This window comes from Triticum urartu, chromosome 4A (genome assembly GCF_056163025.1).
Source record: "Triticum urartu cultivar PI428250 chromosome 4A, HENAU_Tu73, whole genome shotgun sequence".
Lineage (NCBI taxonomy): Eukaryota > Viridiplantae > Streptophyta > Magnoliopsida > Poales > Poaceae > Triticum > Triticum urartu.
In genome coordinates, this window is record NC_141876.1 from 57018582 (window position 1) to 57042822 (window position 24241).

Consider the following 24241-nt stretch of genomic DNA (forward strand, 5'->3'; position numbering starts at 1 on the left):
CATTCACCATCGGAGCATGACCATAAAACATATCTCTCATATAAATAGAACAACCATTATTCTCGGATTTAAATGAGTAGCCATCTCGAATTAAATGAGATCCTGATACAATGTTCATGCTCAAACTTGGCACTAAATAACAATTATTGAGGTTCAAAACTAATCCTGTAGGTAAATGTAGAGGTAGCGTGCCGACGGCGATCACATCGACCTTGGAACCATTCCCGACGCGCATCGTCACCTCGTCCTTCGCCAGTCTCCGCTTATTCCGCAGCTCCTGCTTTGAGTTACAAATGTGAGCAACTGCACTGGTATCAAATACCCAGGAGCTACTACGAGTACTGGTAAGGTACACATCAATTACATGTATATCACATATACCTTTCGTTTTGCCGGCCTTCTTGTCTGCTAAGTATTTGGGGCAGTTCCGCTTCTAGTGACCACTTTCCTTGCAATAAAAGCACTCAGTCTCGGGCTTGGGTCCATTCTTTGGCTTCTTCCCGTCAGCTTGCTTGCCGGGCACGGCAACTCCCTTGCCGTCCTTCTTGAAGGTTTTCTTACCCTTCCCTTTCTTGAACTTAGTGGTTTTATTCACCATCAACACTTGATGTTCCTTTTTGACTTCTACCTCTGCTGATTTCAGCATTGCAAATACTTCAGGAATGGTCTTTTCCATCCCCTGCATATTGAAGTTCATCACAAAGCTCTTGTAGCTCAGTGGAAGCGACTGAAGGATTCTGTCAATGACCGCGTCATCCGGGAGATTAACTCCCAGCTGAGTCAAGCAGTTATGTAACCCAGACATTGTGAGTATGTGCTCACTGACAGAACTATTTTCCTCCATCTTACAACTGAAGAATTTGTCGGAGACTTCATATCTCTTGACCCGGGCATGAGCTTGGAAAACCATTTTCAGCTCTATGAACATCTCATATGCTCCGTGTCTCTCAAAACGCTTTTGGAGCCCCGGCTCTAAGCTGTAAAGCATGCCGCACTGAACGAGGGAGTAGTCATCGATACGTGCCTGCCAAGCATTCATAACGTCTTATTCTGCAGGGAGAATAGGTGCGTCACCCAGCGGTGCTTGTAGGACATAATCTTTCTTGGCAGCTATGAGGATGATCCTCAGGTTCCGGACCCAGTTCGTGTAGTTGCTGCCATCGTCTTTCAGCTTGGTTTTCTCTAGGAACGCGTTGAAGTTGAGGACTACGTTGGCCATTTCATCTACAAGACATATTGTAAAGATTTTAGACTAAGTTCATGATAATTAAGTTCATCTAATCAATGAACTCCCACTTAGATAGACATCCCTCCTGTAATCTAAGTATAACATGATCCGAGTTAACTAGGCCGTGTTCGATCATCACGTGAGACGGACTAGTCAATATCGGTGAACATCTTCATGTTTATCGTATCTTCTATACGACTCATGCTCGACCTTTCGGTCTTCTGTGTTCCGAGGCCATGTCTGTACATGCTAGGCTCGTCAAGTCAACCTAAGTGTTTGCATGTGTAAATCTGTCTTACACCCGTTGTATGTGAACGTTAGAATCTATCACACCCGATCATCACGTGGTGCTTCGAAACAACGAACTGTCGCAACGGTGCACAATTAGGGGGAACACTTTCTTGAAATTATTATGAGGGATCATATTATTTACTACCGTCGTTCTAAGTAAACAAGATGCAAAAACATGATAAACATCACATGCAATCAAATAATAAAAGTGACATGATATGGCCAATATCACATAGCTCCTTTGATCTCCATCTTGGGGCTCCATGATCATCTTTTCACCGGCATGACACCATGATCTCCATCATCATGATCTCCATCATCATGTCTCCATGAAGTTGCTCGCAAACTATTACTTCTACTACTATGGCTAACACGTTTAGCAATAAAGTAAAGTAATTTACATGGCGTTTCTCAATGACACGCAGGTCATACAAAAAATAAAGACAACTCCTATGGCTCCTGCCGGTTGTCATACTCATCGACATGCAAGTCGTGATTCCTATTACAATAGCATGAACATCTCATACATCACATATATATCATTCATCATTCATCACAACTTTGACCATATCACATCACAGAACACTTGCTGCAAAAACAAGTTAGACGTCCTCTAATTGTTGTTTGCATGTTTTACGTGGCTGCATTAGGGTTCTAGCAAGAACGTTTTCTTACCTACATGAAAGCCACAACGTGATTTGTCAACTTCTATTTACCCTTCATAAGGACCCTTTTCATCGAATCCGCTCCAACTAAAGTGGGAGAGACAGACACCCGCCAGCCACCTTATGCAACTTGTGCATGTTAGTCGGTGGAACCGGTCTCACGTAAGCGTACGTGTAAGGTTGGTCCGGGCCGCTTCATCCCACAATACCGTTGAAGCAAGATAAGACTAGTAGCGGCAAGAAAGTTGACAACATCAACGCCCACAACAAATTTGTGTTCTACTCGTGCAAGAGAACTACGCATAGACCTAGCTCTGATACCACTGTTGGGGAACGTTGCAGAAAACAAAAATTTTCCTATGGTTTCACCAAGATCCATCTAGGAGTTCATCTAGCAACGAGTGATCGGATTGCATCTACATACCTTTGTAGATCACGCGCAGAAGCATTCAAAGAACGGGGATGAGGAAGGCGTACTCGACGTGATCCAAATCACCGGAGATCCTAGCGCCGAACGGACGGCACCTCCGTGTTCAACACACGTACGGTCAGCGTGACATCTCCTCCTTCTTGATCCAGCAAGGGGAAGGAGAGGTTGAGGAAGATGGCTCCAGCAGCAGCACGACGGCGTGGTGGTGGTGGAGCTGCAGTACTCCGTCAGGGCTTCGCCAAGCTCTACGGAGGAGGAGGAGGTGTTGGAGAGGGAGAGGGAGGCACCAAAGGCGTGGGTTGAGAGGCCCTCCTTTCCCCACTATATATAGGGAGCCTAGGGGGGCGCCGGCCCTAGGAGATGCAATCTCCTAGGGGGGCGGCGGCCAAGGGAGGAGTCCATCCTCCCCAAGGCACCTAGGAGGTGCCTTCCCCTTTTAGGACTCTTCCTTTCCTTATCTCTTGGCGCATGGGCCTCTTGGGGCTGGTGCCCTTGGCCCATATAGGCCAAGGCGCACACCCCTACAGCCCATGTGGCCCCCGGGACAGGTGGCCCCACCCGGTGGACCCCCCAGGACCCTTCCGGTGGTCCCGGTACAATATCGGTGACCCCGAAACTTGTCCCGACAACCGAAATAGCACTTCCTATATATAATTCTTTACCTCTGGACCATTCCGGAACTCCTCGTGACGTCCGGGATCTCATCCGGGACTCCGAACAACATTCGGGTTACTGCATATACATATCCCTACAACCCTAGCGTCACCGAACCTTAAGTGTGTAGACCCTACGGGTTCGGGAGACACGTAGACATGACCGAGACGACTCTTCGGCCAATAACCAACAGCGGGATCTGGATACCCATGTTGGCTCCCACATGCTCCTCGATGATCTCATCGGATGAACCACGATGTCGAGGATTCAAGCAACCCCGTATACAATTCCCTTTGTTAATCGGTATGCTACTTGCCCGAGATTCGATCGTCGGTATCCCAATACCTCGTTCAATCTTGTTACCGGCAAGTCACTTTACTCGTACCGTAATGCATGATCCCGTGACCAGACACTTGGTCACTTTGAGCTCATAATGATGATGCATTACCGAGTGGGCCCAGTGATACCTTTCCGTCATACGGAGTGACAAATCCCAGTCTTGATCCGTGTCAACCCAACAAACACTTTTGGAGATACCCGTAGTATACCTTTATAGTCACCCAGTTACGTTGTGACGTTTGGTACACCCAAAGCACTCCTACGGTATCCGGGAGTTACACGATCTCATGGTCTAAGGAAAAGATACTTGACATTGGAAAAACTCTAGCAAACGAACTATACGATCTTATGCTATGTTTAGGATTGGGTCTTGTCCATCACATCATTCTCCTAATGATGTGATCTCGTTATCAATGACATCCAATGTCCATAGTCAGGAAACCATGACTATCTGTTGATCAATGAGCTTGTCAACTAGTGGCTTACTAGGGACATGTTGGTGTCTATTATTCACACATGTATTACGATTTCCGGATAACACAATTATAGCATGAATAAAGACAATTATCATGAACAAGGAAATATAATAGTAATGCTTTTATGATTGCCTCTAGGGCATATTTCCAACAGCTCTTTCCTAGACTCCAAGTTGGTGCATCAAAAGAAAACTCTATGGGCTCAGTGACTGGCATGAACGTCCTTCCTGGAACTTGAACTTGAATCATCCAGCGCTCTTCTTCAGGTAATGTGGCGTTGTAGGTTCCGGTGAAGCTTGGTACTCCTATGTTCAGGTATCTAGTGACTTCCTTCAAGTGACGTCCAAAGGGTGTATCTTCATCCGGTTGCATGAACTTGTTCCTTGCATCCGCCATCCTAAAAGAGTAGAAAAGATGAGAGGTCAGAAGGAGAAGAGTAAGTAGTGATCTAGGGCTTTAGCTTAGTGGTCGTGTCCTACAGTCAGCGTGTGCTCTGATACCATCTTGTAGCGACCAGACCTCAAACGGTCCAATCTCTGTGCTCCGGTGTCATCCCTGGATCAGTAATGCTGACACCACACAGTACTAGAAGGATTTATAACAGAGTAGCAATCACACACTTATTACATCGAGTGTCTCAAAAGAGAACTTATTACAATAAATATGGCTTAAGGCCATCTAATAACAATAACAACGGAAGGCTTGGAAGATAAGTGAGTCCATCAACTCTAGCGGCATCACTGAGTATAGAACCACGACCTAAGGCACCTTAATCATCATCTGAAAAAGTATGCAACATTAACGTTGCAGCCTGAAACAGGTCAGCACATGGAATATGCTGGCAATGTAACACATAGAGAGTAATGGAATGAAATAAGCTATTCTATATGCATATATGGCTGGTGGAAAGCTCTATGGTTATAGTTTTGCGTAAAGCCAATTTTTCCCTACTTCAAAGGAATAAATTTTATTTAACTATCATGGTAGTTGTTAAACATTGAGAATGGTTGACAGCATTCTCAATCCCAATTAAGCATCATCATTAAAAACCCAACAATTAACTTTAGAGTAACATGATGAGATTCACATGATAATCCAGGTACTAGATACTCAAGATGTCCATAACCGGGGACACGACTAATCATGATTAGTTTATACACTCTGCAGAGGTTTGCGCACTTTTCCTCACAAGACCTGATATCCTCCGTTGGTTTTCTCGCACTGCATGGTGTTTGAGAAACGGATGACCGAGACATAGTCTTTCAGAAGCACTAGCACCTTACGAACGGGTAGACCGTACCAACCTACATCCCCTACATCTGCTAGTCTACCACTGTAAGAGTTCGCATGACTTAGTCAACTATGATAGAGCCCATAGTAGCTTGTGGCTGCACACGGAAGTTTCTAGCATGAATAATCTCATGATTCCTTTGAGCCTGGGTGGCGGTCCAAAAATAAAAGGCAATTGCTGGAATACCCAGGTGCCTCAATCCACCCAGATGTGTGTTTCCCAGATGTGTGTTTAGGTTGCCACCTTAAATAAACCATTAATTAACAATCTCACATCTGTCATGGATACACTCACCCAATCCACGTCTACTAGCATAGCATAGCAATAATAAGCAAATGTAGAGTAACTCCCAAAGGTTTGATAATAAACAGGTAATAGGTTCTACCTCAACTACTCCCCAAACCCACAATTTAATTAGATCCTAATCATGCAATGTGTGAGGATTGGAACTAATGCAATAAAAGTGGGTAGTAGGAGGTATCATCAAAGTGTTACTTGCCTTGCTGATGATCCGTGAAACCTAGCGATTCGAAGTAGCAAGCGGCGCACTCCGGGTGCTCTATCGCAAACAAACAAGCATACAATAAGTACTCAACTAATGCACAGGTAAAACACGAACAAAAGATCTAACCAGAAAGTTCAACTTGAGAACTCCGGTTGGCAAAAAGAATCAAAACGAATGAAGCAACGAAAGACAAGCGGCAAAAGAAACAAGCTTCGTTTACTATTCTGGATCTAAGGCAATTTTTACAGTGGCAAAAACTAGTTTGAGTTGGTTAAACGGAAAGAGGGTTTCGAGACGAAACTCCAGGCACTTGAATCGCCTGATTCCGATAAACGAACAAAAAGATAAACTAGAACGAACATCGGATCAGAGATTGCGATCAGAAAAACCGCGGATTTAATCCGAGAAAAAGAAAAACGACGAACAGTTAACGAACGAATGTTCGTTAACACAAACTAAATGAAAAACGCGTTCGTTAAAACGAACGGACGAACGGGCGCTCTCTAAATAAATAAACCGGAAAAAACCGATCTATTTATTAAGGAAAACTAGGGTTTTAAAAAAACCAAATCGGCTTTTTCTCAAAAACCGGCCGGCGACTACCTCGGCGGCGGCGGCGGCTCTCCGGCGGGGCTCCGACAGGGCGGCGAGGCGGCGGCTCCGGGCGGTGCGGGGCGCGGCAAGCGGCGCGGCGGCGGCGGCGCAGGCGGCGGGGCGACGGTGTGGGGTTGCAGGGGGTGGCGGCGGTTATAAAGGGGGCGGGGGAGGCCGACTTGGGGGAGGGGTCGGCCTCGGGAGGCGTGTCCTCCCCGGATACGGCGGCGGCGGCGATCGGGACTCCGGTCCCGATCCAGCTGGAGGCGGCGGCGGCTGGCTGGGCCGGCCTGCTCGACTGGGTCCTTGGCCCAGTCGGGCGCGGGGTTTTTTTTAAAACAATTTCGTTGCGCCTAAAAAAATTCTAGAAAAATAAATAAAAATCTGAAAATGCCAAAACAAATTTTCCCCGTCTAAATAAAATATTTAGACCAGGATGAACATTTTTGGCTCTAAATGCAATTTTTCCTAAATTCAAATAAAATAGCAAATAAAACCAAAATAAAATCTTATTTGATTTTTTATTAAATCCTCAATATTTCTTTATTTTAGGAAAGTCATTTTATTCCCTCTCTCATATTTTGATAATAGAAATAATTGAAGATAAAATAAATAAAATCAAATGATCCTATTTTCAAAATTTGAGAAAAACTCAAATATGAAAATAACGAAATCCCCAACTCTCTCCGAGGGTCCTTGAGTTGCGTAGAATTTCTAGGATCAACCAGAAAAGCAATAAAATATGATATGCAATGATGATCTAATGTATAACATTCCAAATTGAAAATTTGGGATGTTACAATACCCCCCGGACCTCTCTCTACTCTCTCGCCGCCCCGCGCCGCTCTTTGCCTGCGCCGCCGTGCCGCACTTTCCCCGCGCCGCCGCTGCCGCACCGCAGCCTCTCACCTCGCGCCGCCGCCGCACCTCCACCCGCCGTCGCGCCGCTGACACAGCCGCCGCTGTTGCATCTCGTCACCGGAGCCGCCGCCCCGATCCAAGTAGCCGCCGCTGCCGTCGAACCGCCGGTTCTTCCGGACCGGTAATAAACCGTCCCCGGTTCACCGGTTCTCTCTTTGGGGTTTCGGTTTTTCATTTAAAACCGGTTTATTATTTAGTTCAGTTATTTAGTGAACGTTCTTTAGTTAGGATTTGGTAGTGAATGTTTTCATTTGTTAGCGTTCGGTAGCAAACGTTCATTATTTAGTCTTTTTCTTTTCTTTTTAATTTCGGCCAGGGACCCATCTGTGAATATTTTATTTACAGATTAGTCCCTAATTTCAAACGTTCGGTACTTTTTGCTCGTTAGTCGGAATTAGATGAAACCAACGCCCACTTCTTCGTTATGATCTCCTCTATCCAGTAAAACAACTTAAACATGTTTTTGGAAATTTAAAATTTGATTTCAAATAGATTTGATTTCAAACTTCTTTCGTTCATAACCTGAGTTTTATAACTCCATTTGTGTTGATTCTTTTTGCAAATCGAAGCTCTTGACCTAAACTTTCTGATAAGGCCAAATCCACACAATTTTGGTACTGTTAGAAATTGTTTTCTGTTGCAAGAGTTAATGGCTTGTTTTCAAAGTTTTCCGAGATCTTTCTTCGATTCTTTTGCATGATTGCTTATGTGTGGTTACTATTGCTTGCTTACGATAGATTGACCGGAGTGTGACGAATAGAACTATCAGGAGTTATGAGTGCAAATCATCTTCATCAACAGTACGAGGCAAGTAACACTTTGATCATACTCTTTTCTTACCCAGTTTTTATGCATTAGTTCCAACCCCAAACATTGCATGAGTAGGATCTCTTAACATGTGGGTTTTGGAAAGTAGTTGATGAGGTAGGAACCTATTGTCCTGCATTCAAACCTTGGGAGTTACTAAAGGAAATATGCCCTAGAGGCAATAACAAAGTTATTATTTATTTCCTTATTTCATGATAAATGTTTATTATTCATGCTAGAATTGTATTAACCGGAAACATAATACATGTGTGAATACATAGACAAACAGAGTGTCACTGGTATGCCTCTACTTGACTAGCTCGTTAATCAAAGATGGTTATGTTTCCTAACCATAGACAAAGAGTTGTTATTTGCTTAATGGGATCACATCATTAGGAGAATGATGTGATTGACTTGACCCATTCCGTTAGCTTAGCACTCGATCGTTTAGTATGTTGCTATTGCTTTCTTCATGACTTATACATGTTCCTATGACTATGAGATTATGCAACTCCCGTTTACCGGAGGAACACTTTGTGTGCTACCAAACGTCACAACGTAACTGGGTGATTATAAAGGAGCTCTATAGGTGTCTCCAAAGGTACATGTTGGGTTGGCGTATTTCGAGATTATGATTTGTCACTCCGATTGTCGAAGAGGTATCTCTGGGCCCTCTCGGTAATGCACATCACATAAGCCTTGCAAGCATTGCAACTAATGAGTTAGTTGCGAGATGATGTATTACGTAACGAGTAAAGAGACTTGCCGGTAACGATATTGAACTAGGTATTGAGATACCGACGATCGAATCTCGGGCAAGTAACATACCGATGACAAAGGGAACAACGTATGTTGTTATGCGATCTGACTGATAAAGATCTTCTTAGAATATGTAGGAACCAATATGAGCATCCAGGTTCCGCTATTGGTTATTGACCGGAGATGTGTCTCGGTCATGTCTACATTGTTCTCGAACCCGTAGGGTCCGCACGCTTAAGGTTTCAATGACAGTTATATTATGAGTTTATGAGTTTTGATGTACCGAAGGGGTTCGGAGTCCCGGATGAGATCAGGGACATGATGAGGAGTCTCGAAATGGTCGAGACGTAAAGATCGATATATTGGACGACTATATTCGGACATCGGAAAGGTTCCGAGTGGTTCGAGTATTTTTCGGAGTACCGGGGAGTTACGGGAATACGGGAGAAGAAGTACATGGGCCTTATTGGGCTTTAGGGGAGAGGGAGAGGCAGGCCGCGCCCCCCCAAGGCCTAGTCCGAATTGGACTAGGGGGAGGGGCTGCGCCCCCTCCTTCCTTCTCTTCCCTCTTCCCCTTCCTTGTCTCCTACTCCTACTACATGGAAGGACTCCTAGTTGGACTAGGAAAGGGGGAATCCTACTCCCAGTGGGAGTAGGACTCCCTTAGGGCGGGCCATAGAGAGGGCCGCCCTCCCCTCCTCCACTCCTTTATATACAGGGGCAGGGGGCACCCCATAGACACACAAGTTGATCCACGTGATCGTTTTCTTAGCCGTGTGCGGTGCCCCCTTCCACCATAATCCTCGATAATATTGTAGTGGTGCTTAGGCGAAGCCCTGCGATAGTTGAACATCAAGATCGTCACCACGCCGTCGTGCTGACGGAACTCTTCCCCGATACTTTGCTGGATCGGAGTCCGGGGATCGTCATCGAGCTGAACGTGTGCTAGAACTCGGAGGTGCCGTACGTTCGGTGCTTGGATCGGTCGGATCGGGAAGATGTACGACTACCTCTACGTTGTGTCAACACTTCCGTTGCCGGTCTACGAGGGTACATAGACAACACTCTCCCCTCTCGTTGCTATGCATCACCATGATCTTGTGTGTGCGTAGGAATTTTTTTGAAATTACTACGTTCCCCAACAGTGGTATCAGAGCCAGGTTTTATGTGTAGATGTTATATGCACGAGTAGAACACAAGTGAGTTGTGGGTGATATAAGTCATACTGCTTACCAGCATGTCATACTTTGGTTCGACGGTATTGTTGGATGAAGCGGCCCGGACCGACATTACGCGTACGCTTACGCGAGACCGGTTCTCCCGACGTGCTTTGCACAAAGGTGGCTAGCGGGTGTCAGTTTCTCCAACTTTAGTTGAACCGAGTGTGGCTACGCCCGGTCCTTGCGAAGGTTAAAACAGCACCAACTTGACAAACTATCGTTGTGGTTTTGATACGTAGGTAAGATTGGTTCTTACTTAAGCCCGTACCAGCCACGTAAAACTTGCAACAACAAAGTAGAGGACGTCTAACTTGTTTTTGCAGGGCATGTTGTGATGTGATATGGTCAAGACATGATGCTAAATTTTATTGTATGAGATGATCATGTTTTGTAACCAAGTTATCGGCAACTGGCAGGAGCCATATGGTTGTCGCTTTATTGTATGCAATGCAATCGCGCTGTAATGCTTTACTTTATCACTAAGCGGTAGCGATAGTCGTGGAAGCATATGATTGGCGAGACGACAACGATGCTACGATGGTGATCAAGGTGTCGCGCCGGTGACGATGGTGATCATGACGATGCTTCGAAGATGGATATCACAAGCACAATATGATGATGGCCATATCATATCACTTATATTGATTGCATGTGATGTTTATCTTTTTATGCATCTTATCTTGCTTTGTTTGACGGTAGCATTTTAAGATGATCTCTCATTAATTATCAAGAAGTGTTCTCCCTGAGTATGCACCGTTGCGAAAGTTCTTCGTGCTAAGACACCACGTGATGATCGGGTGTGATAGGCTCTACGTTCAAATACAAGGGTGCAAAACAGTTGCACACGCGGAATACTCAGGTTATACTTGACGAGCCAAGCATATACAGATATGGCCTCGGAACACGGAGACCGAAAGGTCGAGCGTGAATCATATAGTAGATATGATCAACATAGTGATGTTCACCAATGAAACTGCTCCATCTCACATGATGATCGGACATGGTTTAGTTGATTTGGATCACGTGATCACTTAGAGGATTAGAGGGATGTCTATCTAAGTGGGAGTTCTTAAGTAATATGATTAATTGAACTTTAATTTATCATGAACTTAGTCCTGGTAGTATTAGCATATCTATGTTGTAGATCAACAACTCACGTTGTTGTTTTCATATGTTTATTTTGATATGTTCCTAGAGAAAATTGTGTTGAAAAATGTTAGTAGCAATGATGTGGATTGGATCCATGATCTGAGGTTCATCCTCATTGCTGCACAGAAGAATTATGTCCTTGATGCACCGCTAGGTGACAGACCTATTGCAGGAGCAGATGCAGACATTATGAACGTTTGGCTAGATCAATATGATGACTACTTGATAGTTTAGTGCACCATGCTTAACGGCTTAGAATCAGGACTTCAAAGACGTTTTGAACGTCATGGACCATATGAGATGTTCCAGGAGTTGAAGTTAATATTTCAAGCAAATACCCGAGTTGAGAGATATGAAGTCTCCAACAAGTTCTATAGCTAAAAGATGGAGGAGAATCGCTCAAGCAGTGAGCATGTGCTCAGATTGTCTGGGTACTACAATCGCTTGAATCAAGTGGGAGTTAATCTTCCAGATAAAATAGTGATTGACAGAATTCTCTAGTCACCATCACCAAGTTAGTAGAACTTCGTGATGAACTATAATATGCAAGGGATAACGGAAATGATTCCCAAGCTCTTCGTAATGCTGAAATTGACGAAGGTAGAAATTGAGAAAAACATCAAGTGTTGATGGTAGACAAGACCACTAGTTTGAAGAAAAGGGCAGAGGGAAGAAGGGGAACTTCAAGAAGAACAGCAAGCAAGTTGCTGCTCAAGTGAAGAAGCCCAAGTCTGGTCCTAAGCCTGAGACTAAGTGCTTTTACTGCAAAGGGACTGGTCACTGGAAGCGAAACTACCCCAAGTGATTGGCGGATAAGAAGGATGGCAAAGTGAACATAAGTATATTTGATATACACGTTATTGATGTGTACTTTACTAGTGTTTATAGCAACCCCTCAGTATTTGATACTAGTTCAGTTGCTAAGATTAGTAACTCGAAACGGGAGTTGCAGAATAAACAGAGACTAGTTAAGGGTGAAGTGACGATGTGTGTTGGAAGTGGTTCCAAGATTGATATGATCATCATCGCACACTCCCTATAATTTCGGGATTAGTGTTGAACCTAAATAAGTGTTATTTGGTGTTTGCGTTGAGCATGAATATGATTTGATCATGTTTATTGTAATACGGTTATTCATTTAAGTAAGAGAATAAATTGTTGTTCTGTTTACATGAATAAAACCTTATATGGTTACACACCCAATGAAAATAGTTCGTTGGATCTCGATCGTAGTGATACACATAATCATAATATTGAAACCAAAAGATGCAAAGTTAATAATGATAGTGCAACTTTTTTGTGGCACTGCCGTTTAGGTCATATTGGTGTAAAGCGCATGAAGAAACTCCATGCTGATGGGCTTTTGGAATCACTTGATTATGAATCAGTTGATGCTTGCGAACCATGCCTCATGGGCAAGATGACTAAGACTCTGTTCTTCGGAACAATGGAGCGAGCAACAGATTTGTTGGAAATCATACATACTAATGTATGTGGTCCGATGAATATTGAGGTTCGTGACAGGTATCATTATTTTCTGATCTTCACAGATGATTTGAGCAGATATGAGTATATCTACTTGATGAAACATAAGTCTGAAACATTTGAAAAGTTCAAAGAATTTCAGAGTGAAGTGAAAAATCATCGTAACAAGAAAATAAAGTTTCTACGATCTGATCGTAGAGAAGAGTATTTGAGTTACGAGTTTGGCCTTCAGTTAAAAACAATGTGAAATAGTTTCACTACTCACGCCACCTGGAACACCACAGCATAATGGTGTGTCCGAATGTCATAACCGTACTTTATTAGATATGGTGCGAACTATGATGTCTCTTACCAATCTACCACTATCGTTTTGGGATTATGCATTAGAGACAGCTGCATTCACGTTAAATAGGGCACCATCTAAATCCGTTGAGACGACACCGTATGAACTATGGTTTGACAAGAAACATAAGCTGTCGTTTCTTAAAGTTTGAGGTTGCAATGCTTATGTGAAAAAGTTTCAACCTGATAAGCTCAAGCCCAAATCGGAGAAGTGCATCTTCATAGGATACCCAAAAGAAAAATATTGGGTACACCTTCTATCACAGATCCGAAGGCAAGATGTTCGTTGCTGAGAATGGATCCTTTCTAGAGAAGGAGTTTCTCTCGAAAGAAGTGAGTGGGAGGAAAGTAGAACTTGATAAGGTAATTGTACCTTCTCCCTTATTGGAAAGTAGTTCATCACAGAAATCTGTTCTTGTGACTACTACACCAATTAGTGAGGTAGCTAATGATAATGATCATGTAACTTCAGATCAAGTTACTACCGAATCTCGTAGGTTAACCAGAGTGAGATCCGCACCAGAGTGGTACGGTAATCCTGTTCTGGAAGTCATGTTACTAGACCATGACGAACTTGCGAACTATGAGGAAGCAATGATGAGCCCAGATTCCGCGAAATGGTTTGAGGCCATGAAATCTGAGATATGATCCATGTATGAGAACAAAGTATGGACTTTGATGGATTTGCCCGATGATCGGCAAGCCATAGAAACTAAATGGATCTTCAAGAGGAAGACGGACGCTGATAGTAGTGTTACTATCTACAAATCTAGACTTGTCGAAAAATGTTTTTGACAAAGTTCAAGGTGTTGACTACGATGAAATTTTCTCACTCGTAGCGATGCTTAAGTCTGTCCAAATCATGTTAGCAATTGCCGCAATTTTATGAAATCTGGCAAATGGATAAACAAAACTACATTCCTTAATGGATTTAAAGAAGAGTTGTATATGATACAACCAAAAGGTTTTGTCAATCCTAAAGGTGCTAACAAAATATGCAAGCTCCAGCGATCCATCTATGGACTGGTGCAAGCATCTCGGAGTTGGAATATACGCTTTGATAAGTTGATCAAAGCATATAGTTTTATACAGACTTCCGGTGAAGCCTGTATTTACAAGAAAGTGAGTGGGAGCAATACAACATTTCTGATAAGTATATGTGTATGACATATTGTTGATCGGAAATAATGTACAATTATTTTGCAAAGCATAAAGGAGTGTTTGAAAGGATTTTTTCAAAGAAATCCTCGGTGAAGCTGCTTACATATTGAGCATCAAGATCTATAGAGATAGATCAAGACGCATGATAAGTTTTTTCAATGAGTACATACATTGACAAGTTTTTGAAGTAGTTCAAAATGGAACAGTCAAAGAAAGAATTCTTGCCTGTGTTACAAGGTGTGAAGTTGAGTAAGACTCAAAGCCCGACCACGGCAGAAAATAGAATGAGAATGAAAGTCATTCCCTATGCCTTGGCCATAGGTTCTATAAAGTATGCCATGCTGTGTACCAGACCTATTGTATACCCTACACTAATTTTGGCAAGGGAGTACAATAGTGATCTAGGAGTAGATCACTAGACAGTGGTCAAAATTATCCTTAGTGGAATAAGGATATGTTTCTCGACTATGGAGGTGACAAAAGGTTCGTCGTAAAAGGGTTACGTAGATACAAGTTTTGGCACTGATCCGGATGACTCTTAGTATTCATCTAGATACATATTGAAAGTGGGAGCAATTAGCTAAAGTAGCTCCGTGCAGAGCATTGTAGACATAGAAAATTGCAAAATACTTACGGATCTGAATATGGCAGACCCGTTGACTAAACTTCTCTCACAGGCAAAACATGATCACACCTTAGTACTCTTTGGGTGTTAATCACATAGCAATGTGAACTAGATTACTGACTCTAGTAAACCCTTTGGGTGTTGGTCACATATCGATGTGAACTATGGGTGTTAACCACATAAAGATGTGAACTATTGATGTTAGATCACATGGCGATGTGAACTAGATTATTGACTCTAGTGCAAGTGGGAGACTGAAGGAAATATGCCCTAGAGGCAATAATAAAGTTATTATTTATTTCCTTATTTCATGATAAATGTTTATTATTCATGCTAGAATTGTATTAACCGGAAACATAATACATGTGTGAATACATAGACAAACAGAGTGTCACTAGTATGCCTCTACTTGACTAGCTCGTTAATCAAAGATGGTTATGTTTCCTAACCATAGACAAAGAGTTGTTATTTGATTAATGGGATCACATCATTAGGAGAATGATGTGATTGACTTGACCCATTCCGTTAGCTTAGCACTCGATCGTTTAGTATGTTGCTATTGCTTTCTTCATGACTTATACATGTTCCTATGACTATGAGATTATGCAACTCCCGTTTACCGGAGGAACACTTTGTGTGCTACCAAACGTCACAACGTAACTGGGTGATTATAAAGGAGCTCTACATGTGTCTCCAAAGGTACATGTTGGGTTGGCGTATTTCGAGATTAGGATTTGTCACTCCGATTGTCGGAGAGGTATCTCTGGGCCCTCTCGGTAATGCACATCACATAAGCCTTGCAAGCATTGCAACTAATGAGTTAGTTGCAAGATGATGTATTACGGAACGAGTAAAGAGACTTGCCGGTAACGAGATTGAACTAGGTATTGAGATACCGACGATCGAATCTCGGGCAAGTAACATACCGATGACAAAGGGAACAACGTATGTTGTTATGCGGTCTGACTGATAAAGATCTTCTTAGAATATGTAGGAACCAATATGAGCATCCAGGTTCCGCTATTGGTTATTGACCGGAGATGTGTCTCGGTCATGTCTACATTGTTCTCGAACCCGTAGGGTCCGCACGCTTAAGGTTTCAATGACAGTTATATTATGAGTTTATGAGTTTTGATATACCGAAGGAGTTCGGAGTCCCGGATGAGATCGGGGACATGACGAGGAGTCTCGAAATGGTCGAGACGTAAAGATCGATATATTGGATGACTATATTCGGACATCGGAAAGGTTCCGAGTGGTTCGAGTATTTTTCGGAGTACCGGGGAGTTACGGGAATACGGGAGAAGAAGTACATGGGCCTTATTGGGCTTTAGGGGAGAGGGAGAGGCAGGCCGCGCCCCCCCAAGGCCTAGTCCGAATTGGACTAGGGGGAGGGGCTGCGCCCCCTCCTTCCTTCTCTTCCCTCTTCCCCTTCCTTGTCTCCTACTCCTACTACATGGAAGGACTCCTAGTTGGACTAGGAAAGGGGGAATCCTACTCCCGGTGGGAGTAGGACTCCCCTAGGGCGCGCCATAGAGAGGGCCGGCCCTCCCCTCCTCCACTCCTTTATATACAGGGGCAGGGGGCACCCCATAGACACACAAGTTGATCCACGTGATTGTTTTCTTAGCCGTGTGCGGTGCACCCTTCCACCATAATCCTCGATAATATTGTAGTGGTGCTTAGGCGAAGCCCTGCGACAGTTGAACATCAAGATCGTCACCACGCCGTTGTGCTGACGGAACTCTTCCCCGACACTTTGCTGGATCGGAGTCCGGGGATCATCATCGAGCTGAACGTATGCTAGAACTCGGAGGTGCCGTACGTTCGGTGCTTGGATCGGTCAGATCGGGAAGACGTACGACTACTTCCTCTACGTTGTGTCAACACTTCCGTTGCCGTTCTACGAGGGTACGTAGACAACACTCTCCCCTCTCATTGCTATGCATCACCATGATCTTGTGTGTGCGTAGGAATTTTTTTGAAATTACTACGTTCCCCAACAATTACTACTATGTTATGCTTATAGTGCTATGCTATGCTCGTAGATGTGGATTGGGTTTGAGTGTATCCATGACAGATGTGAGATTGTTAATTAAGGTTTAACTTAAGGTGGCTTCTTTAATACACATCTGGGTGGATTGGTTGGGGCACCCTGGAGTACCAAGTGGTTTGCCCGGGCACCTGGAGAACCCAGTGCTTGCCCAAGGGAATGCCACCCAGGCTCAAAGGGATCATAAGATTATTCATGCTAGAAACTTCCGTGTGCAGCCACAAGCTATTATGGGCTCTAGCATAGTGGAGTAAGTTGCATGACCTCTTCCAGTGGTAGGCTAGCAGATGTAGGGGATGTAGGTTGGTACGGTCTACCCGGGGTTAGAGTTAATGCTTCTGAAAAACTATGTCTCGGTCATCCGTTTCTCATACACCATGTAGTGCGAGAAATCCAACGGAGGAGATCGAGTATTGTGGGGAAAAGTGTGCAAACCTCTACAGAGTGTACAAACTAATTATGGTTAGCCGTGTCCCCGGTTATGGACATCTTGAGTATCTGGATCTTGGATTATCACATTGATCTCATCACTTTACTTAATTAATTTGTTGGGTTGTTAACTTTTAATTGGGATTGAGTTGGAGGAACCTTCTCAATAATTTTCAACCAATTTGGTAGTTAAATAAAGTTTATTCTTTTGATGTAGGGAAAATTTGTCTTTATGCAAAAATTAACCTTAGATCCTCCACCAGCCAAATATGCATGTAGTAATAGCCATTATTTAGCATTGCTCTATGGTGTGAATTTGCCAGTACATTCAATGTACTAACCCTTTGTGGCTGCAATGTCTCATGTTGCAGGATTATTACGACGAGTAAGTCATACGCTAGGATTATGATTTCTACACTCAACTTTGCCATTGGTGTTGATGGGAACCCACAACCTTGTTGTTACTTCCGCTATTTGGATTGAGGTAATAGTATTTATGTTACTTTATACATGTGATTTACCTATGTTGTAAATCCTCGAGTACTATGTGTGTCAGCATACCGATCCAGGGATGACACTTATGCACAGAGACTTGACCGTCAGAGGTCGTGTCGCTACAATAAACTACTCATACAAATGCATATTGATGTTACATGCAACGCATGGGTATCTTGCTAGTACTCTTATAAAAACAGAATTGGTGATGATGGTGTGCCCGCCATCCTGCAATATAGGCCATCTGATTTATATCTGACGGATAGGAAGGAAACTATGGCAATTTTGCAATAAGATACCCACACCCCTCTCCACATTTTGCAAATAAGTCCTTCCCTCGTTCATCCTTTTCTCCCACAAGATAAACTACTCATACAAATGCATCTTGATGTTCCGTGCAATGCACGGGCATCTTGCTAGTTAGATAATACAATGTGTGTTACCCACCCATGATGAACCAAAGCACACAGAGAAATGCAAATCCATGCCGCCTCTCTATATGTGGCGCAAATGCTTTTCGAAACGAATATAGGAACATTAGCTGACAAATTAAATGTTCTTTGTTTTAGTAATATGAGCATCATATCAGATTCATATTTCAACAACTAAGATTTGGAATTATGAGTGGCATGTTGTTTCGCTTGATGGGTTGAGGTCTTGAGGATCAGTGCTAGCACCACAGGAAGTGTTGGAAATATGCCCTAGAGGCAATAATAAAGTGGTTATTATTATATTTCCTTGTTCATGATAATTTTCTATTGTTCATGCTATACTTGTATTAACCGGAAACCGTAATACATGTGTGAATACATAGATCACAACATGTCCCTAGTGAGCCTCTAGTTGACTAGCTCGTTGATGAATAGATGGTTGTGGTTTCTGACCATGGACATTGGATGTCGTTGATAACAGGATCACATCATTAGGAGAATGATGTGATGGACAAGACCCAATCCTAAGCATAGCACAAGATCGTGTAGTTCGTTTGCTAGAGCTTTTCTAATGTCAAGTATCATTTCCTTAGACCATGAGATTGTGCAACTCTCGGATACCGTAGGAGTGCTTTGGGTGTATCAAACGTCACAACATAACTGGGTGGCTATAAAGGTGCACTACAGGTATCTCCGAAAGTGTCTGTTGGGTTGGCACGAATCGAGACTGGGATTTGTCACTCCATATGACGGAGAGGTATCTCTGGGCCCACTAGGTAATGCATCATCATAATGAGCTCAATGTGATCAAGGAGTTAGCCACGGGATCATGCGTTACGGAACGAGTAAAGAGACTTGCCGGTAATGAGATTGAACGAGGTATGGGGATACCGATGATCGAATCACGGGCAAGTGACATACCGATGGACAAAGGGAATTGTATATGGGATTGATTGAATCCCCGACATCGTGGTTCATCCGATGAGATTATCATGGAACATGTGGGAGACAATATGGGTATCCAGATCCCGTTGTTGGTTATTGGCCGGAGAGATGTCCCGGTCATGTCTGCATGGTTCCCAAACCCGTAGGGTCTACACACTTAAGGTTCGGTGACGCTAGAGTTGTTATGGGAAATAGTATGTGGTTACCGAAGGTTGTTCGGAGTCCTGGATGAGATCCCAAACGTCACGAGGAGTTCCAGAATGGTCCGAAGGTAAATATTTATATATGGGAAGTCCAGTTTTAGTTGCCGGAATGGTCTCGGGGGTTATCGGGATTATACCGGGACCACCGAAAGGTGTCCGGGGGTCCACCGGGTGGGGCCACCTACCCCGGGGGACTTAATGGGCTGAATATGGGAGGAAACCAGCCCCCTAGTGGGTTGGTGCGCCCCCAAGGGCCCAAGGCGCCTAGGGTTAGAAACCCTAGGGGGAGGGGGCACCTCCCACCTTGCTTGGGAGGCAAGTCACCCCTCCTTGCTGCCGCCCTCCCCTCTAGATGCATCTAGGGGGGCCGGCCCCCTCTTCCCTCCCCCCTATAAATAGCAGGGGTGGGAGGGCAGCCACACCCTTCCCTGACGCAGCCCTCCCCCCTCAAACTCCTCCTCCTCCTCCTCCTCCTCCTCCGTAGTGCTTGGCGAAGCCCTGCCGGAGAACCACGAGCTCCACCGCCACCACGCCGTTGTGCTACCGGAGTTCTCCCTCAACTTCTCCTCTCCCCTTACTGGATCAAGAAGGAGGAGATGTCCCCAGGCTGTACGTGTCTTGAACGCAGAGGCGCCATCCGTTCGGCGCTTGGATCGGATCTTCTACGATTTGAATCGCCGCGAGTACGACTCCATCAACCGCGTTCTTGTAACGCTTCCGCTTAGCGATCTTCAAGGGTATGAAGATGCACTCCCTCTCTCTCGTTTCTAGCATCTCCTAGATTTATCTTAGTGACATGTAGGAATTTTTTTGAATTATTACTACGTTCCCCAACAGTGGCATCATGAGCTAGGTCTATCTGTAGATTCTATGCACGAGTAGAACACAAAGTAGTTGTGGGTGATGATTTGTTCAATTTGCTTACCGTTACTAGTCTTATCTTGATTCGGCGGCATTGTGGGATGAAACGGCCCGGACCGGACCTACACGTACGCTTACATGAGACTGGTTCCACCGACTGACGTGCACTTGATGCATAAGGTGGCTAGCGGGTGTCTGTCTCTCCCACTTTAGTCGGATCGGATTCGATGAAGAGGGTCCTTATGAAGGGTAAATATCAATTGGCATATCACCGTTGTGGCTTTTGCGTAGGTAAGAAACGTTCTTGCTAGAAACCCATAGCATCCACGTAAAACATGCAAACAACAATTAGAGGATGTCTAACTTGTTTTTGTAGGGTATGTTATGTGATGTGATATGGCAAAAGGATGTGATGAATGATATATGTGATGTATGAGATTGATCATGTTCTTGTAATAGGAATCACGACTTGCATGTCGATGAGTATGACAACCGACATGAGCCATAGGAGTTGTCTTGATTTATTATATGACCTGCGGGTCAATATAAACGCCATGTAGTTACTTTACTTTATTGCTAACCGTTAGCCATAGTAGTAGAAGTAATAGATGGCGAGATAACTTCATGAAGACACGATGATGGAGATCATGGTGTCATGCCGGTGAAGAAGGTGATCATGCCGTGCCTTGAAGATGGAGATCAAAGGCGCAAGATGATATTGGCCATATCATGTCACTTTATGATTTGCATGTGATGTTTGTCATGTTTACATCTTATTTTCTTAGAATGATGGTAGCATAAATTAGATGATCCCTCACTAAAATTTCAAGAGATGTGTTCCCCTAACTGTGCACCGTTGCGAAGGTTCGTTTTTTCGAAGCACCACGTGATGATCGGGTGTGATAGATTCTAACGTTCGCATACAACGGGTGTAAGCCAGATTTACACATGCGAAACACTTAGGTTCACTTGACGAGCCTAGCATGTACAGACATGGCCTCGGAACACAAGAGACCAGAAGGTCGAACATGAGTCGTATAGTAGATGCGATCAAGATGGAGATGTTCATCGTTGATGACTAGTCCGTCTCACGTGATGATCGGACATGGCCTAGTCGATTCGGATCATGTATCATTTAGATGACTAGAGGGATGTCTATCCGAGTGGGAGTTCATTAAATAATTTGATTAGATGAACTTAATTATCATGAACTTAGTCTAAAATATCTTTACAATATGTCTTGTAGATCAAATGGCCCACGCTAATGTTGCCCTCAACTTCAACGCGTTCCTAGAGAAAACCAAGCTGAAAGACGATGGTAGCAACTATACGGACTGGGTCCGTAACTTGAGGATCATTCTCATAGCTACCAAGAAAGCATATGTCCTTGAAGCACCGCTAGGTGAAGCACCCATTTTCCCAGCAACTCAAGACGTTATGAACACCTGGCAGTCACGTAGTGATGATTACTCCCTGGTTCAGTGCGGCATGCTTTACAGCTTAGAACCGAGGCTCCAAAAGCATTTTGAGCAGCACAGAGCATATGAGATGTTCCAAGAACTGAAAATGGTTTTCCAAGATCATGCCCGGGTCGAGAGATATGAAGTCTCTGACAAGTTCTACAGTTGTAAGATGGAGAAAAATAGTTCTGTCAATGAGCATATACTCAAGATGTCTAGGTTGCACAACCGCTTGTCTCAGCTAGGAGTTAATCTTCCAGATGACTCGGTCATTGACAGGATTCTCCAGTCGCTTCCACCTAGCTACAAGAGCTTTGTGATGAACTACAATATGCAAGGGATGGAGAAGTCCATTCCTGAGTTATATTCAATGCTGAAATCAGCAGAGGTGGAGATAAAAAAGGAACATCAAGTGTTGATGGTGAATACGACCACTAGTTTCAAGAAAGGCAAGGGTAAGAAGAACTTCAAGAAGGACGACAAGGGAGTTGCCGCGCCCAGTAAGTCAGTTGCCGGGAAGAAGCCAAAGAATGGATCCAAGCCTGAGACTCGGTGCTTTTATTACAAGGGAAATGGTCACTGGAAACGGAACTGCCCCAAGTACTTAGCGGATAAGAAGCCGGCAACGCCAAAGGTATATATGATATACATGTTATTGTTGTGTACCTTACCAACACTCATAGTAGCTCCTGGGTATTTGATACCGGTGCGGTTTCTCATATTTGTAACTCAAAACAGGAGCTGCGGAATAAGCGGAGACTGGCAAAGGACGAGGTGATGATGCGCGTCGGGAATGGTTCCAAGGTCGATGTGATCACTGTCGGCACGCTACCTCTACATTTACCTACGAGATTACTTTTAAACCTCAATAATTGTTATTTAGTGCCAGCTTTGAGAATGAACATTGTATCTGGATCTCGTTTAATGTGAGATGGCTACTCATTTAAATCTGAGAATAATGATTGTCCTATTTATATGAGAAATATGTTTTATGGTCATGCCCCGCTGGTCAATGGATTATTTTTATTGAATCTCGAACGTGATGTTATACATATTCATAGTGTGAATACAAAAAGATGTAAGGTTGATAATGATAGTCCCACATACTTGTGGCACTGCCGCCTTGGTCACATTGGTGTCAAACGCATGAAGAAACTCCATGCAGATGGACTTTTGGAGTCTCTTGATTATGAATCATTTGACATGTGCGAACCATGGCTCATGGGAAAAATGACCAAGACTCCGTTCTCCGGAAGAATGGAGCGAGCAATCAACTTATTGGAAATCATACATACTGATGTGTGCGGTCCAATGAGCTTTGAGGCTCGCGATGGCTATCGTTATGTTCTCACCCTCACTGATGACTTAAGTAGATATGGGTATGTCTACTTAACTAAACACAAGCCTGAGACCTTTGAAAAGTTCAAGGAATTTTAGAGTAAGGTAGAGAGAAAATAAAGTTCTTACAATCAGATCGTGGAGGAGAATATTTGAGTCACGAGTTTGGTACACACCCAAGGAAATGTGGAATTGTTTCACAACTGATGCAGCCTGGAACACCTCGGCGTAATGGTGTGTCCGAACTTGTAATCACACTTTATTGGATATGGTGCGATCTATGATGTCTCTTACCGATATACCGCTATCATTTTGGGGTTATGCTTTAGAGACTGCCGCATTCACTTTAAATAGGGCTATGTCGAAATCCGTTGAGACGACACCGTATGAATTATGGTTTGGGAAGAAACCTGAGCTGTTGTTTCTAAAAGTTTGGGGATACGATGCTTATGTTAAGAAACTTCAACCTGAAAAGCTCAAACCCAAATCGAAAAATGTGTCTTCCACTACTAGGAAAAGGCCTACTAATGGCGGACCAGTTTTGCCTACTAATGGCGCATCACTGGTGCGCCATTAGTATCACACCACTAGTATTTTTTACTAATGGCGCACCACGGGTGCGCCATTAGTATCTGGTATACTAATGGCGCACCACCCAGTGCGCCATTAGTATATAACACCATGCGCCATTAGTATGCCTCCGAGGGGCCATATTTAACCATGTGCTTTGGCACACTAATGGCGCACTGCGGATGGATGCACCATTAGTATACTTGGCATACTAATGGCGCACTCTGTAGTGATGCGCCATTAGTATGAATATTAGGTTTTATTTTTTTTACTTTTCGGATTTTTGCACATGTTACAAAATATATTATTTGACAGAATATAGGCAGTAGCACACAGCAACAGCAGATTCATCGAATACAATATAAGATTAGTCTCCGAATACAATTCATCATATTAGTCTCCGAATTCAAAAGACCGAACAAAGATAAAACATTACAAGTCTCGAGACCGCGAGTATCGAGTTTGTCGGAAGTAATACTAATCCTAACAAGTCCTACTAATCATCATCATACAA